Source organism: Rattus norvegicus, chromosome 17 (assembly GCF_036323735.1).
Source record: "Rattus norvegicus strain BN/NHsdMcwi chromosome 17, GRCr8, whole genome shotgun sequence".
NCBI classification, from domain to species: Eukaryota; Metazoa; Chordata; class Mammalia; order Rodentia; family Muridae; genus Rattus; species Rattus norvegicus.
In genome coordinates this window covers 83,863,613-83,881,436 of record NC_086035.1, presented here as the reverse complement: position 1 = coordinate 83,881,436, position 17,824 = coordinate 83,863,613, and the positions used below count along the sequence as shown (strand labels likewise).

At 35.7% G+C, this 17,824-nt stretch overlaps 1 protein-coding gene across 1 annotated transcript in view; it reads right to left on the bottom strand.

Moving 5' to 3' along the window:
- Malrd1 (MAM and LDL receptor class A domain containing 1) overlaps positions 1–17,824 on the bottom strand; it is a 712,187-nt gene that overhangs the window by 158,122 nt on the left and 536,241 nt on the right. The window lies entirely within an intron of this gene.

The following is a 17,824-nucleotide window of genomic DNA, read 5'->3' as shown; positions in this document are numbered from 1 at the left end:
AGTTTCCATGCCAACATTCCCCTGACCCCTCTCACTCCCATTCTATATGGGTGTTCCCCTCCCCATCCTCCCCCCATTACCGTCCTCCCCCCAAGAATCCCGTTCACTGGGGGTCCAGCCTTGGCAGGACCAAGGGCTTCCCCTTCCACTGGTGCCCTTATTAGGCTATTCATTGCTACCTATGAGGTTGGAGCCCAGGGTCAGTCTATGTATAGTCTTTGGGTAGTGGCTTAGTCCCTGGAAACTCTGGTTGGTTGGCATTGTTGTTCACATGGGGTCTCAAGCCCCTTCAAGCTCTTCCAGACCTTTCTCTGATTCCTTCAACGGTGGTCCCAATCTCAGTTCAGTGAATTGCTGCTGGCATTAGCCTATGTATTTGCTGTATTCTGGCTGTGTCTCTCAGGAGAGATCTACATCCGGTTCCTGTCAGCCTGCACTTCTTTGCTTCATCCATCTTATCTAATTGGGTGGCTGTATATATATGGGCCACAGGTGGGGCAGGCTCTGAATGGGCGTTCCTTCAGTCTCTGTTCTAAACTTTGCCTTCCTATCCTCTCCCAAGGGTATTTTTGTTCCCCTTTTAAAGAAGGAGTGAAACATTTGCATTTTGGTCATCCTTCTTGACTTTCATGTGTTCTGTGCATCTAGGGTAATTCGAGCATTTGGGCTAATAGCCACTTATCAATGAGTGCATACCATGTGTGTTTTTCTAAAATAGTATATAAGATACCTCTCCTTCAAAACCGAGAATTCTCCCTGCTTCAGAGTACAATGTCTGGCTCTACACTCTGGCTTATTTCTGCTTGAGCCTTACTTTAAAGTAGAGCAGTGCATAGTGACTATTGTTAGAATGCCCTCGATCACTTTTTGTACATCTATTCTCCTTCTGATTTTCTGAGCTGGCAGCAACTTGATTCTGAAATATTTCAAGGGCACGTTTGAAACACATTTGTAGCCCAATAGTTTCATCAAAATTGCCAAAACAGAAGCCTTAAACAAAGCATCTTGGAAGTGAAATTTGGTATAGATAGAAAAGAGAGGCTGTTGTTATCTTATTTCCAGTTGTTCTGGATATTACCATGACTACATCTTGGAATCTCCTTATTTCAAATTTTTCTAAAGTGTAGCTTTATTCCTAATTTTTTCTGAGCATGATTATTGAGATAGCATACTCATTTCAACAGAATGTTTCTTTTTAATGCTACTAACCAGAACTATATTTGGTCCTATAAAATTTCCATTTTGGCATGTTTTAATCACTTATGGAAACAAGGTTTTTCATAGTGGCATGCTAATCAAAGGTAGACTCATCTCATTTCTAAAGTTACTGATTTATTAAGGATAGTCCAGTAACATGATGATGATAAACAGATGGTGTTGGCTGGCACTTGCAACAACTTTAAGCAGAAGCAGGATTCTGAGCTCCTAGTCCTCATGTGGAAGGACTGAAAGACCCATTTATGTGCCATCTATTTGTCAACATGTCTTATGAAGGATGGATTAGCCTAATAGCTTTTCTGTAACTTGATCTTATTTCCCAAGTTGAGAATACAAAGAAAGCTGGGCTGTAGTCACATAAGAAGGAAGCAATAGTAAAATAAATGGAAATCTATTTCTTTTTTTTTAAATAATAACTAGGAGCTTGTAAAATTAGATTTTTACATTCATTTAGATTTCAGATAGATTGTCCCTGAAAGAGTATGGAGAACAAGTAGGAATTGCAACACTATTCTCTTTTAATCTGAACAGGAGCCTGGTTATTGTTCTGACTATGGAGTCAGCAGACACTTTGAGGAGGATTGACCATGTCTACATTGGCGCTGAAGTGACAGATCTGATTTCAGTTATGACTGTACCATTCACTGGGTGTTTGATAATGAATAGCTCCATTTAAATTCTCTAAGACTCAGAAGCAATAAGAGATAATTACCATAGGTAGTTTTCTCTCATGAGATTGTTGGGAAAAAATTAAATGATATACTAAAGGCAAAGTGCCTAGAACACAGTCGCAAATTAGTGCTATTCTCCTGGGAAATTTAGAGAAGAGATACAAACTGATTCTAGAATTGGGAATGAGTTCATAAACCATGCATTACTGATTGGATAGCTACTACGAGCATGTGGTATGTCTCCCACTTTTACTAGAGATATTGCTAAGAACTAACAAGCAATGTGTGAGGCACAAAGCAATGAATCCTACGATTAAGGTAGCACTAGATTAGAGCACTGGGCCACACAACCTAGATTTAAACCCAAGTCTTTATAACATTGTCACATTTGGACAGTCTCCATCTCTACCATGTTGAATAGCAATTGCCCCTGGGTGAGTGCTAACACTAAGACTATAGAGAGATTATGAAGGATAGTGTGAGTATGGAACTACATAGTGATATAGACTGGAGAGGCTAGGTAGTTCAATGGGTAGAGGATGGTACATAAAAGCAGGCTCTTAACTCCTCACAGGAGCTAGAATGTAAAGTCCTTTATCTTACAGACTTACTCATAGAAAACCCTCTAGCAAATCCCAATCACTATAGCATGGCAGAGGGCACTTCACTAAATGTCGAAAAAGTTATATGACGATATATTGGGATGTAGCTAGATGTGCAGACTGCTTCTTCAAATGGAGGTCTCAGTGCCAGAGTCCAGCAGAACTTCCTGTGTTGTGATTGGCTGGGTTAGTAACCCTTTCTATGCATTCATTGACCCCTCTTTTAAACCCTTAAGATTCCCATGAGGATTAAAGCAAGATAACATGATTTAACCAGAGTGCGGAGTAATACTCTGAATAGCAGCTGCAGAGGTATATCAGTTTTGGGCATGTTCTTTCTAAAGTCACCATAGTGTGTGTGTGTGTGTGTGTGTGTGTGTGTGTGTGTGTGTGTGTGTGTGTGTGTGTGCGCGCGCGCATCTGTCTGTCAATCTGTGTATTCTTGTTTATTCATGTAGGGATCCCTGTGCACAGCATGCACATGCCTATTAGAGGACAAGAATAGAGAAGATTTCATCTATTCTCCTATGTGAGGTCTGGGCTAAACTCAGATTGTCACGCTTGGCAGAAAGAACCTTTGTGTGTTAAGCCATCTTGCTAACCCAGAAATCCTTGTTTTAGTTTAAATCAGGATAAAGCCACGTAGTATGTAATAAATAGACTTTCCTTTCTTGCATATTTTATTGCAATATCTTTAGTCTTACTTCCTAATTTCTAAATGTTTCAATGATATAAAAGGAAGGAAGAAAATCAGAGGGCAGGAAAATAAGGAAATACATGTAGGAGAAAATGAGGGAAAACACTGTATTTTTTTAATGTAAATAATCCATATGTATTAGCATAGATGATGTATATAAATCCAGTCATATATCCCTCAATGTTGGTGATGAGAGAAAATGAATTCTGCTAACTGCAAAGGCAGTCTTCCTAGAACAGCTTAAAGACATGAATAGCTCTAAAAATTACAGGGAAATAACTAATCTCAAAATATTTAAGATACATTCACATGGAGCTAAAATGTGAATTCCCATGATCTCTGACAAGTTCTCTAAAAATTTATGTAATTTAATAAGGGAAACCATTCAAAGGAGATCAAGACTGTGACTCGTGATTGGCTGGTCAAGCCAATCACAAGGTGAGAGATTCATGTAGGATGATTTGCATTACAGTTCCGCCCAATTACATAGGAAGGTAGAGTGCTGCCATTGTAAGAGGGTTCAGAATATTACCACTATTGAGACAACTTAAATTTCAATAAGGAAAATTCATTCTGTCAACAAGGGTTATTCCATTTTCACACTCTAAAATTGCAAGGCACTTATCTATGAGCACAGAAGAATGCATTAGGCATCATTACCTAATTATGCCATAGGCACGTGGTCAGGTTCCTTAAACAGAAGAGTAGCATACCCTATGTCACTGGCCTATCTAGTCTTAGGGTCTTGGCCACCAAGGCTACTTTGAATCAGGGTCCCATCTCATGGAAGGGGTCTTAAGTCAAATTGGATATTTATTGGTTATTCCCACAAGATTTGTGCAACTTTTATTGTATCAGTATATCTTGTAGTCAGATTACAATGTAGATCAAAGCATTCATAGCTACATTGGTGTTTATCTTTCTCCTTGGTAGTGTGCATAGTAACTTCCAGTACCGTAAATACTAGTACACAGGAGTGATGGCTGTAGGTAAGGACTATTTCAACTTTTCTGTGTTCAATGAGTTGTGTGCACACTGCCTTTAGGAACAAGCCTTACCATCAGTTTGTGGAAAGGCACCAACAGCTTTGGCAAACCGCTGGGTTGTTTGGAGGTTCCCATGGAACCCCTTTGACCAATAACTCCATTTAAATGTGACCAATTTCCAGCACTGGAAGATTCATTTGGTGACAGGAGATGACCAGTTGGGGCTCTGTATCAGTCAGTATTTGGCAACTGCATTTAGACAATCTTCATATATGAACATGCTAAAGGAAGTTCCTATTGGATTACGCTTACACACGATTTATCAAATGGCCTTTAGTTTTACTGTGCCTCTCTATACTGCCCCACTTACCCTTCTCTTTCCACCTGCTTGTTTGGTCCTCCCATTCTATTCCCCCTCCCATAGTTATCTATTTTAATTTCCCTTCCTGGGAGGTTCATGTCTCACCCCAGTCCCTTACTCTCTACTTAGTCTATGTGCTTATCTGAACAGTACTTTCCTTATTAATGATTTAAGAGCTAATATCCACAAATAAGTGAACATATATCATGTTAGTCTTCCTTGATCTCTGTTACCTCACTCAGGATGACTTTTTCATCCATTTCCCTGAAATTTTTATTCTTTTAAAAGCTGAGTAATATTTCATTTTACCAAAATCCCACATTTTGTTTATCAATTCATCCCTTGGTAGACATCTAGTTTGTTTCAAATTTCTGGCTATCATAAATAGAGCAACAATGAATATGGTTGGGCAAGTGTCTTTCTAATAGGATGAAGCATCTTTTGAGTATATGCTCAATAATGATGTAGTTGGATATTGAGGTTGATCTATTCCCATAATTCTGATAAAATGAAAAATTTATTTCTATAGTGACTGGCTGTACCTGTTTTCACTCCCAACAGCAATGGATGAGTGCTTGCTTTACTGTATATCCTTATCAGCATGTTCTGTCATTTATTGATCTTTATTGATCTTGGTCATCCTGATTCAGATAATATAAAACTGAAAGTATTTATTTGAATTTCTATGATTAATAATGATATTGAGCATCTTGAAAGTGATACTCATCTATTTGAGTTTTATATTTTGAGAATTCTCGGTTTTATCTTTACTTTTTATGTTAATTCGGTTGTTCATTGTCTTGATGTCCATTTTTTGTAAGTTTTTCATTTATTTTGAATATTATCTCTGTATTAGATATGTGGTCAGTAAACAATAAAATCTTTTCCCATTCTGTAGGCTACTGCTTTGTACAAATGATGGTGTTCTTTGCTATATATAAGCTTTTCAGTTTCAAAAGGTCCCATCTAATAACTTACTAACTGTTGGTCTTAGTGCCTGCGCTATTGGTATTCTGTACAGAAAGATTTTCCTTGTGCTAATGAGTTCAAACTATACATAATTTACTCATCTATCAGATTCAGTTATCTGATCTTCTTTTATTCATTTACAGTTTCTTTTCTGTGCCAATGACAGGTGTGGGTCTATTTGCAACTGGATATAGTCATCCAGTTGAACAAGTACCATTTGTTAAAGACTGTCATTTTTTTCTAGGGTTGTTTCTTTTAAATTTTTAGCTTCATTATAAAAGTGTCAGGGTAGATTTATTTTTCTGGTCTTTAGTTTGATTTCATTGATCAACCTGTCTGTTTTGTTACCAGATACCATGCTCTTTTGATTACTATAGGTATGTAGTATAACTGAAGATCAGGGATAATAATATCACCGGTTGTTCAGAATTATTTTAGCTATTATGTTGTGTGAGTTTGTGTGTGTGTGTGTGTGTGTGCATGCGTGCATGTGTATGTGCATGTGCGTGTGTGTGTGCATGTGCGTGTGTGTGTGCATGCGTGCATGTGTGTGTGCATGCGCGTGTGTGTGTGCATGTGCGTGTGTGTGTGTGTGTGCATGCGTGCATGTGTATGTGCATGTGCGTGTGTGTGTGTGTGTGTGTGTGTGTGTGTGTGCTTCCATATGAAGCTGAAAATTGTACTTTCAAAGTCTGTGAAAATTATGTTGTAATTTTGTAGATTGCTTTTGGCAGAATGATTTTGTTGTTGTTTTGTTTTGTTTTTGCAGTGTTTTTTCTTTCACTTGCTTATTTAGAATTACTACAAGATAGTTGCTATTTTTGAGACTACTGTAAAGGTTGTTGTTTTGTCTTATCTTTCTCTCTTGTCTATTGTATATAGGAAGGAGAGTGATTGTATGTTAATTCTGCTACTTTGTTGAAAGCATTTATCAGCTGTAGGAGATTCTGGATAGAGGTTTGAGCATCATTTATGTATATTATCATATGACATCATATCCAAATAGAGATAGTTTGAATTCCTATATGTATCTCCTTGATCTCTTTCAGTTATCTTATTCAAGCTAAGACTTCAAGTACTGTAATGACGGGGAATGGAGAGAGTATCTTTTTATTGATTTTGATGGAACTGCTTGAAATTTTGCTCCCTTTGAGTTGATGTTGGCATGGTATTACTATAAATTGTTGTTATTATGTTGAGGTATGTCCTTTGTATTCATGATCTCTCTTTAATTTTGACTTTTATTTTAAAAAGGACATTGAATCTTGTCAAGGTCTTTTCTTCATCTAGTGAGATGATCATGTGGATTTGTCTTTCAATTTCATGGAATAAATTTATTAATTTACATATGTTGAACAATCTCTGTATCTCTGAATGATACCAACCTCATCATGGTGGATGATCATTTTGATTTGTTCTTGGATTTGGTTTGCAAATATTTATTGAGAATTTTTGCATCTATATACCAAGAAGGAATCTGGGCTATTTCTCCTCTTTTTTGTGTCTTAATGTTGTTTAACTATCAGAATAACTGTTGCCTGGTAAAAAGAAGTGAGCAATGTTATTTCTGATTCAATTTTGTTGAATAATTTGAGAAGTATTGGGGTTAACTCTTCTTTCAAACTCTGGTAGGATTTTGTGTGAAAACCATCTGGCCCTGGGATTTGTTGGTTGGGAGACTTTTAATTGCTGCTTCTATTTCACTAGGAGTTATAGCTCTGTTCAAATTGGTTATCTAAATTTTATTTAACTTTATAGCTTATTGAAAATTATCTATTTATTTTAGATAGTCCAATTTGGTGAAGTATAAGTTTTTAAATATGTTGCCATGATGTTATCTCTCCCTTTCCTTATCTAATTTTGTTAAGTTAGATTTTCTTTCTTTACCTTTTAGTTAATTTAGATCTTCTCTTTTTGGATTTTAGTAATTTGACTGAGAGATTGTAAATTTTATTGATTTTTATCAAAGATCTATTTCATTGATTCTTTGTATTATTTTTGTTTGTTTCTATCGTATTAATTTCAACCATGGGTGTGGTTATTTCTTGCCATCTACTCCTTTTAGGTAAGATTTATTCTTTTGTTCTATAGCTTTCACATATGCTGTTAAATTACTAATATGAGAGCTCTCCAATTTATCATGACATTTAGTGCTATGATCTCACTTCTATAAAATGCTTCCATTGTGTTAAATAAGTTTTGATATGCTGAGATTTAATTTTAATTCAATTCTAGAAAGTTTTAATTTCATTTCTCATATCTGTCTTGGCCCATTTTTTCATTCAGGAGTCAGCTGTTAAGTTTCTATGTGTTGCTAAGCTTTCTTTTGATTCTCTTGTTGGTGGTCAATTTTAATTAGTAGTTAGATAGGATTCAGTTTGTTACTTTAATATTTCTGTATCTGTTCAGGCTTTCTTTGTGTTTCATGTTTAGAGAAAGCTTCATGAGGTGGTAGAAGAGGGTATATTCTTTTGTATATACTAGAAAAGTTTTCTAAATATCTGTTAGGTCCATTTGGTTTATGATGTTAGTTAACTCCAGGATTTTTCTGTCTCGATTTTGTTTTGATAACCTATCTATTGGCAAGAATTGTGAAGTCTCCTATCATTGTGTGATGATTAATATGTTATTTAATAACTATTTTGTCTGATATTAAAATCACTGCACCAGATTGCTTCTTATTTTTTTGTCTCATATATTTTTCCGTTCTTTTACCTTTAGATGATGTCTATCCTTGAAGTAGAAGTATCTTTCTTGGATGTATCAGAAGATTGGATTCTGTTTTCACACATATTCTGCTACTTTATGGCTTTTTATTCGGGAATTGGGAACACTGATGTTGAGAGTTATCAATGAGCAGTGTTCGTTGATTCTAGTTATTCTGTTGTGATAATGTGTTTTTTGTTGTTGTTGATGTTGCTGCCCCATTGTTTTGTTTCCCCCAGCTTTTGATTTGATGGTCTACTATTATTTATTTTTTGTGTTTCCTTGGACATGGTTCGCTTCTCCAGGTTGAAGTTTTCCTTCTGGTGCCTTCTGTATGGCTGGATTTGTAGATAAAGACTGATTAATTTTGATTTTTATAATGGGATTTCTTTCTTTATATACTGTGACTGAAACTTTTGCTGGGTTTAGAAGTCTGAGCTGGCATCTGTTGTCACTTAGAGTTTGTACAACAACTGTCAGGCCTTTCTGGCTTGTAGAATCTCTATCGAAAAGTTGGGAGTTACATTCATAAGTCTACCTCTTTATGTCATGTGGATTTTTTAACCTTAGGATTTTAATATTTTCTTTGTTCTGTATGCTTAGTGTTTTGATTATTATGTGATATGTTGAAGTCTTTTCTCATCCACTCTGGTAGTGTTCTGTATGATTCTTGTAACATGATAGCCATCTCCTTCTTTAGGTTACGGAAATTTTCTTCATTGATTTTGTTGACAGTATTTTCTATGACTTTGATGTGGATTATTCTTCCTGTGTTCCTCTTATTCATAAATTTGACCCTTCCTTTTTAAATTCTATACAAAATAACACTTAGAAAACTTGATGTGCAAATTTATACAGTGAAAAGCTCTAGAATATTAAAGTATATTTTATTGTAAATAGTTACCTTTTGTGTTTGCTTTATAAAACTATGTATAGTCTTTTATTCTTGTAAAGCTTCCACGGAATAGTACAATATTAAACTGCAGCTTCATTTGGTTAAATGAATTCTCCATCTATTTATCATGTGAAACTTTGATTTTGTGCATTTTGGACATTCTTGCCCGTCTCCTATTCACCACTGCAGATTACTTTTCTAGGATATGTTTCTAAGTATTTCTTTATTTTTCTTTGTCATTTTAGATTGTGCATGCCAGTGACACTATGCAATATATCGCTTCCTATTTCTGCTTCACATCCTGTCGGTTAGTTAGGTTAGTCCATGGTCTTACAAATGAGGAGTTATTTTTAAATGCTAAATGATGTTCCTTTTATATACCGCATGTGCATATATATTTTCTTTTTATCCAAATAGCACTTATTATCTATTAAAACTCTGTGTTAGTTCTTAAAAATAGCAATGCTTGGTATTAATTTTTCTATGTTCCAGTACATAGATGTTGGGATATTTATTCTATAGAGATAGATTTTTAGGCAAACTACCGTGTACTAATTTATTATTCTTGGCAAAGTTATCTGTATTTCCCTTGGAAGTCTGTTGCATTGATCCTGTGTGACCTCTGGCATATATTTGTCTATATTCCAGGAGTAATTATGTAAGCTCATTCTTTCCTATGCAGGTGTTCAATGTTCTGTTCAGCACTTTTCTGATCATTAACCTAATAAAAGAAGCAACTTTCATGCACAGTTAGGTAGGTTGAAAACAGTGTTTACTGGAGGACATACACAGGGTGAGGCTGTGTTCCCTGATTTTCTACATACTCTTGGGCTGTTTCTTAGTGAAGTTCTTGGGACTTTCTTGGTATTTGTATTATCCTGCTAGGGCAGTATCATTGACTGAGGGGTTTTAAAATCAGAAATGTATGTTCTCACAAGCCTGAAGATAAGGGAATCAAAATCAGAGCACCATACCCAGTGTCTCCTGGATTCTCTTTCATTGAATTTGAAAAATTAACATCTGATTCAAACATCTGAAGAGCTATTTTTTGTGATGCTTCATCTTCAATGCTGCTCATTTGTACTTCTATCTCTATCCTCACATGACTTGTTCTCTATAAAAGCTCATTTCTGCTGTCTTTCCTCACAAGCTCCCTAATCCTAGGTGGGTTTCATTATTGTCACTTAATTTAATGAAAATTTGCTTTTCCAAGTTTCTACCTTTAAATACAGTAAGATCAGGGATTAGAGACTTAAAGACACACAAATGAATTATTTGGGGGAGTAACACTATTTGGTCTTCAATGGCAATTTTCACTTTGATTTTAGAATATTTGTGTGTTTCTGTGAATGATCTATGGTGAGTTCCTAAGGCTTAGGTTTCTACTGTGCTTGCTTCATTCAAACTGGCCACTCCATCATCATCTCCCAACTCTTCCCCTTATTTCTTCCCTTCTATATCATCTTCTCCCTCTCTAACCCCACTCTGTTCTCCCCTTTCTCCTCCTTCTCCTCCTGAACCTTAAAATTATTTCAAGCTTTCTGAGTCCAGCCACAATTTTTGTAAAAGCTGTATAACAATATAGACATCTGGTTTTGTATACCTACATTTGTACATATGTGTGCATGTGTATAGAGCATAATGAACTGAATTAGAATGACATGCTACATGTATGAGAAGGAATTAGCTTTTCTACATAAAATTACATGTTCTTGTCTGGCAGCACTCCTAAGTAAATGAATATTACAGTCTTCTTTTGCCTTTTCAGAAAGCAAAGGCGAAAACCTACAATGAATTAAAGCAAGCTTGTCTTGATTAAGAAGTTGAAGGGAAGCCAAAAGCAAGGGACAGCATGGTGAAGCCCTAGAAATAGCTTAGATTAGGCTTTATGTTCTGGTCTTACTGCTCAGGCTTTGTTTTTTTGTGATACAAGTTTATTAAAAAAATTATTTTCTATGTTCCTTCATATTTGTGATAGGAAAAAAAGTATTTATCTCTCTCAGAACATACGCTTATCATGTACCCAGTCTGTATGTTACTCAAAAATATCAAATTATATCTATTGAATTCTTTATAGTTGAAATTATTGCTATAAGGACAGACAGGATATTATATGACTATAATCTCGGTGTTTTGAAGGTGATTGGTATCCTTAGTTATGCAATGAGTTCTAAGCTTATCATGAATACCTGGGACTCTTTCTTGAAGGAGGGATTTCTGGTCTCTTTGGAAACTCAATTTTGTCATGTGTTGTTCTCCTGGAAACTGTCTTATGAGAGGATGTTTTTGCTGAAGCAGATATGTGAGCAGATGTTTTAATGAGAACAGACACATGGTGTTTTCTGGAAGTTGCCTGGAAAATGGGCATGTGATGTTTTGCTAGAGCAGATGCATGACAGAACATGTGATGTTTGGAAAGTGTATAATAGAACCCAACAAACAGTGGATTGTGTTGCATGATATTGGTTCTCTTTGCCACTCTTTGCTGGTTTTTGTTGGGTTTTGTTGTGGCTGGCTTTCACTTACAATGCTGTGTGGTATTGGTTTACCTTGCCACTCATTGCTGACCATTATTTGTTGTGACTTTGTAGACAGAAACACACCAAAGAACCTCTAGTGGAATTCTGGCAGTTCCTTGCCATGTCCATGGACTCTGGTGGATTGCAGAGCCTCTTGGTTTCTTCTGAATTGAACCGCGGTTGCTGATTCATGAATGGGTTCACAAATTGATCGAGCTATCATTGCTAATTCATGTGAACTGAACTGCGGATGTCCTAACAACACAGATAAGAGTCACCCCAAAGAACTACTTCTAAACAGGTTCACATCCTTCTTTGCCCTATTAACATTTCCTTTCCTCTACTGCTGGTGAGCGGTGGGCTAGAAGGGAGGTTAAAACATTTAAGTACCCCTATTGAAGTAAGTTTTGAAAAATATCTTTATCAAAAGATAGTGCTTGACCAGACAAAAGAACATAGAACCAGAAACATATGACCTACACACATACTTCTCAAGAGTGATCAAATGCTACAGAGAATGTATAAATTACTAAAGTTGTGATGTCTCTACCACTCGAGTGTACAGACTAGTTATGTCGATGATCAATTAGATCATTAAAGAAAACATATGATTATGAAGAAAAGGAACAAAGGAACCTTGTGTTATGCCTACACTGATTTGAGTTATTAAAATGACACTCTTTCTATTGAGCTGAACATATATTGAGACTAAATATTTTTCTTCTGTAGACTACAGAGTAGACTGATGCTCATAGTTTCTCTTTATAATTAAACAATGTCTCTAAAATTGTTCACAAATAAGCCTGCAATGAATGTGGAAACTGTTCATAGAAGTTTCTAATGCAGAAAGTGAAATGATTTATAAATATCAGTTTAATTAATAGCAACACTGCAAAGCTAGGCCCTTTGAATATGTTGGTTTTTAAGAAAAACTTTGTATTTACCAGAAGATCAGAATTAATTAACGTCCTTAAAATTTGTCAGCCTATTGTCTCAGAGATCCCTAAACTAATTTGCTGAGCCATATTCTTGAATCAAGATGATATTATCAGGTTGCTTTGAGAAGAACACTCTGAAAATAATACTGTTTCAAATATTCATTAATAGGGATGACAATACAGCACCTGATCAGGAAGATTCAATTTCTTGGTCTTTAGATAACAGAATTGAGATAAAATTGTATAAATAACCAGGAAAATATTCTCTCAGGTACTCAAGAGACCCAACACATACTATGGAAGTTCAATAAAGGCAAAAATTACTCCCATTAACAGTTCTTACTTACTTCATTAAAATACATCACTAGTCACTCATGTGGGTCTCCTTGAACTCTGACAAGACATTTGTCCTGTCTACTGACTAGCCTTTCATCTTTCACAGTTGAGACTACCAGATTTTTGTGTCACTGATAGTGATAAATTATTAAAAATACACTAAAGTTTTTCAGTTATAAGGGGTGGGTCTGTGTGTAGGTCTAAACAACTCACGCATATCTATGTCTAGGTAATTCTCTGAATCACAACAATACAGAACAATAGCCAATTTTCACATCACCTCAAGGAAATGTAACATGTATTCAACCTTGGAAATCTGATTACCATCTGATCCAAACATCTGATACCTATTTTTGGTGCTGCTTCATGCTCAAAATAAACTATGTGCCAAACTATGTTTGAAAAATATTTACTGATATATAAACAGACATGTATCATAGTTTTAAATGAACAAACCTAGTACATCATATTAATATGATAAAACACTTTTGGTCTTTGGGTTTGGCTTTAGGTTTATGTTTGTTTGATTTTTGAGACAAGGCCTTACTATGTAGTCTATGCTATTCTGTAACTCTCTATGTAGACCAAGCTGGCCTGAACTCATAGAGATGCGTCAGCCTCTGCCTCCCATAACGATGGGATCATTAGTATGTGCCACCGTAACCAACTTAAAATAGTTTTATAGCCTGTCTTAGTTTGGGAGTTATCGCTGAGATAAGATATCATGACAAAGGCAATTTTTCAAAGGAAAACATTAAATTGGGGCTGGCTTACAGTATCAGAGGTATGTTCTATTATCATTATGTTTGAACACATGGTAGCATTCAGCTAGACATGGAGATGGAAGAGGAGCTAAAAGTATATATTTTGATCCTTCGACAACAAAAGGGGACTGTCTCACTGAGCATGGCTGAGCACATACGATACCTCAAAGCCTACCTCTACTGTGACACACTTTGTCCAAGAAGGTCACATCTACTCCAATAAGGCCATACCTCCTCATATTGCCACTCTCAATAAACCAAGCACTCACATACAAGTCTATGGGGGGGCATACCTATTTAAACCACCACAAGGCCTAATATATTAATAACAATGGAACTAGCTATAAATGGTGGTTCATATTGTATATTAGTCACTTTTTCATGTTTCCATGACAGAAATGCCTGATAAAGCAAACTTAAGGAATAGTTCACTTTGGCACAAGGTTTAAAAAAGAATAATTCCCACTAAAATTCCAACTCAATTTCCCCACAGAGATAGAAAGAGCAATTCTCAAATTATATGGAATAACAAAAAACCCCAGGATATCAAAAACTATTGTCAGCAATAAAAGAACTCCTGAGAAAATCACCATCCCTGACATCAAGCTATATAAAAAGAGCAATATTGATAAATAAACAGACAAACCTCATGTTATTGGTACAGGCAGGTAGCTCATTGGAATAGGATTTGAAGACCCAGAAATGAACCCACACATTTTGGTCACTTGATCTTGAAAAAAGAGCCAAAACCATCCAGTGGAAAAGAGACAGCATTTTCAACAAATGATGTTGATTCAACTGGCAGTCAGTATGTAGAAGAATGCAAATTGCCCATTCTTATCTCCTTGTACAAAGCTCAAGTCCAAGTGGATCAAGGACCTTTACATAAAACCAGATACACTCAAAGTAATAGAAAAAAAAAGTGGGAAAGAGCCTCGATCACATAGGTATAGGGAAAATATTCCTGAAGGGAACACCAATGGCTTATGCTCTAAGATCAAGGATTAACAAATGGTACCTCATAAAATTTCAAAGCTTCTGTAAGGCAAAGGACACTGTCAAAACAGCAACCAATATATTGGGAAAAGGTTTTTACCAATCCTACCTCTGATAGAGGGCTAATGTGTAGTATATAAAAAAAATTCAAGAAGTTAGACTCCAGAGAATCAAATAATCGTTAAAAAAAAAAGAGTACAGAGCTAAACAAAGAATTCTCAACTGAGGAATACCGAATGCCTGAGAAGCAGCTAAAGAAATGTTCAACATCTTTAGTCATCAGGGAAATGCAAATCAAAACAACCCTGAGATTTCACTTCACACCAGTCAGAATGACTAAGACAAAAAACCCAGGTGACAGTAGATGTTGGCAAGGATGTGGAGAAAGAGGAACACTCCTCTAGTGTTGGTGGGATTGCAGACTGGTACAACCACTCTGGAAATCAGTCTGGAGGTTCCTCAGAAAATTGGACATAGCACTACCTGAGGACCCAGCTATACCACTAGTGGGCATAGACCCAAAAGGTGCTCCAACATATAACAAGGACATGTGCTCCACTATGTTTCTAACAGCTTTATTTATAATAGCCAGAAGCTGGAAAGAACCCAGATGTCCTTCAACAGAGGAATGGTTACAGATAATGTGGTGCATTTACACAATGGAATACTACTCAGCTATTAAAAATAATGACTACATGAAATTCTTAGGCAAATGGATAGAACTAGAAAATATCCTGAGTGAGGTAACACAGTCACAAGAGAACACAAATGGTATGAACACACTGATAAGTGGATATTGGCCCAAAAGCATGGGATAATTTCACATGATTATATGAAAAATTTCACAGATCATATGAAGACCAAGAAGAAGGAAGACCAAAATGTGAATGCTTCCTTCCTTCTCAGAAGTGAGAACAAAATACAAATGGGAGGACATACAAATGGGACAAAGAGTGGAGCAGTGAGGACCCATGACTCCAGCCACATACGTAGCAGGGGATGGCATTATCCAGCATCAATGGGAGGAAAAGCCCTTGTTCCTGATAAGGCTTTCCCCCCTCTATAGTTTTATTCTAGGGCATTGAGGTTAGAGAGGGTGGGTGGGAGTGGAAGCATCTTCATAGAAACAGGGACAGGGGAAGGAGTGTGGAAGGGGGGAAGGGGATAATGTTTGAAATGTATATAAAATATCCAAGAAAAAGTTATAATAAAAAACAAAATCAAATATAAAATAAAAAACAGAAAGGGATTGGGGAGGAATGATGTTCAAAAGTGTTGTAGATATAAAAGTCCACTAAAGTAGACAAAAACATTACCAACAAAATTAGTATATAAAACAAGAAACAGCCATGATAAAACAATAAAAGAGTACAGTATATAGAAATGCAAGCTTTTCAAAAGTTGTACTAGAACCCATAAATATACTAGATTAAAGGAAAATCTGTTCTTTATCCCACTTATTGATATAAAAATTTTCAAGTGTCACATTTCTTATTGCTATTATATTTATAAAATGAAAATTTGAGAAAATCAATTTTTAAAAATTAGAAGTACTAACTCAGCCACCTGTTCCACTCATTCTCTCTTCATAGCCTTATTTCTATTCTGTGACCTACCTTGACTAGACATGAATCATCCTCTGTCCTTCCCAACTCCACCAGCTCTGACCTTATTTCCTTTTCTCTAGCAACTTATAACAAGCCATATGCTTTATCAATCATGTCTACATATTGCCTTTTCCCTCCTTCTGAAACATAAGCTCCATTATGACCAGGTGCTCTCGTTTAATCTCTGATGTACCAACAGTAGCTAGAAATATTCCTGCTATTTATTACACAAATTAATGAATATGCAAAATGACTTAAATGATATTGGGTAGGTATTCACTTGTTTCTTATTTTTGGATAAAAATGTAACTAAAGTATATATCATTATGCATATGTCCTTATGTGCTCTTTTTATATAACTGTTCAGGCAGAAGGCTTTCTAACTTGGTTCAAGAAATTCCCTTTCTGTATTAGTAAGTAGGTTCTGCCTCTCCACTGCATGTAGTTCACTCAGTTTTCTTGTAAGATTCTATTATTTTCTTCTTTATTATTTTCTTCTTATATTTAAACATTTATTCTACATGGAACGCATGTTTACATATCGTATAGTACTAGGGTTGAAATCGATAGCCTTCTGGTTAGATGACCAGATATGCCACTATATGAAGGAACATGCCCCTTCTTTATTCACATAAAATATCCACCCTTGGTCATATATTAAATGTGTTAAATCCCATAACTGATGTGAAGCTTTCAATTCACTAACCTGTTCAACCTTTCATCTAGCGTGCACTAATTTTATATTTTTACAGTAGAAACAAATCTTAAAGTGAAAAGAAAAGGAAATAGAACTTAGTAAGTCAAACGATAAGAATTTTCAAAGTAAAGATTAATTTATAAAACAAAACAGGAACAGACACCTATACTACAATTAAACTTTATGAACATTCAATCTATTTAGAAAGTATAAAAATAAAGCAATGTGTTCTGTTTTTTTCTGATCCTACAAGGTCTAAGCCAATCTTCCATACATTTCCTTTAAAATGCCATTTTGTTTCTATATTTATTATCCGGTGCTTTTCTACTTTTAGTTTTTATGCATCACTTGTTTGAAGGGATTATTACATTCAGGTTTTCTTAAAAACAGATCAAATAATTTGAATATGTTGGTAAATATGCATATCATTTATGAATACAAATGTTTATGTACACATATTTGCATGCATAACTACACGTGTGTAAATATTTATGCATATAAATACATATAGGTTTATATTTATGTTTTTACACACACAAATACATATATGTTCATAAGTAAATATATATTATATAAATATGCATATCAATATACATTAGGAAAGAGAGACAGGCAAACAGACATACACAGAGAGAGGGACAGAGACAGAGACAGAGACTTCATAAGGAACTTGCTAGTGAAATCAGAAGGGAGGTGGATCTGTAACTGTTAGAAGGGGTTACCATGCAGTCATAGGAAGGCTTCTGCCATTGATGAAGTCCAAAGCCAGCTCACCAAGAATTTCTTACCTTGCTGAAGGAGCTGGCCTTTCTGTTCTATTCAGACTGCCAGCTGGCATGAGACTACACTATAGCAGGTGATC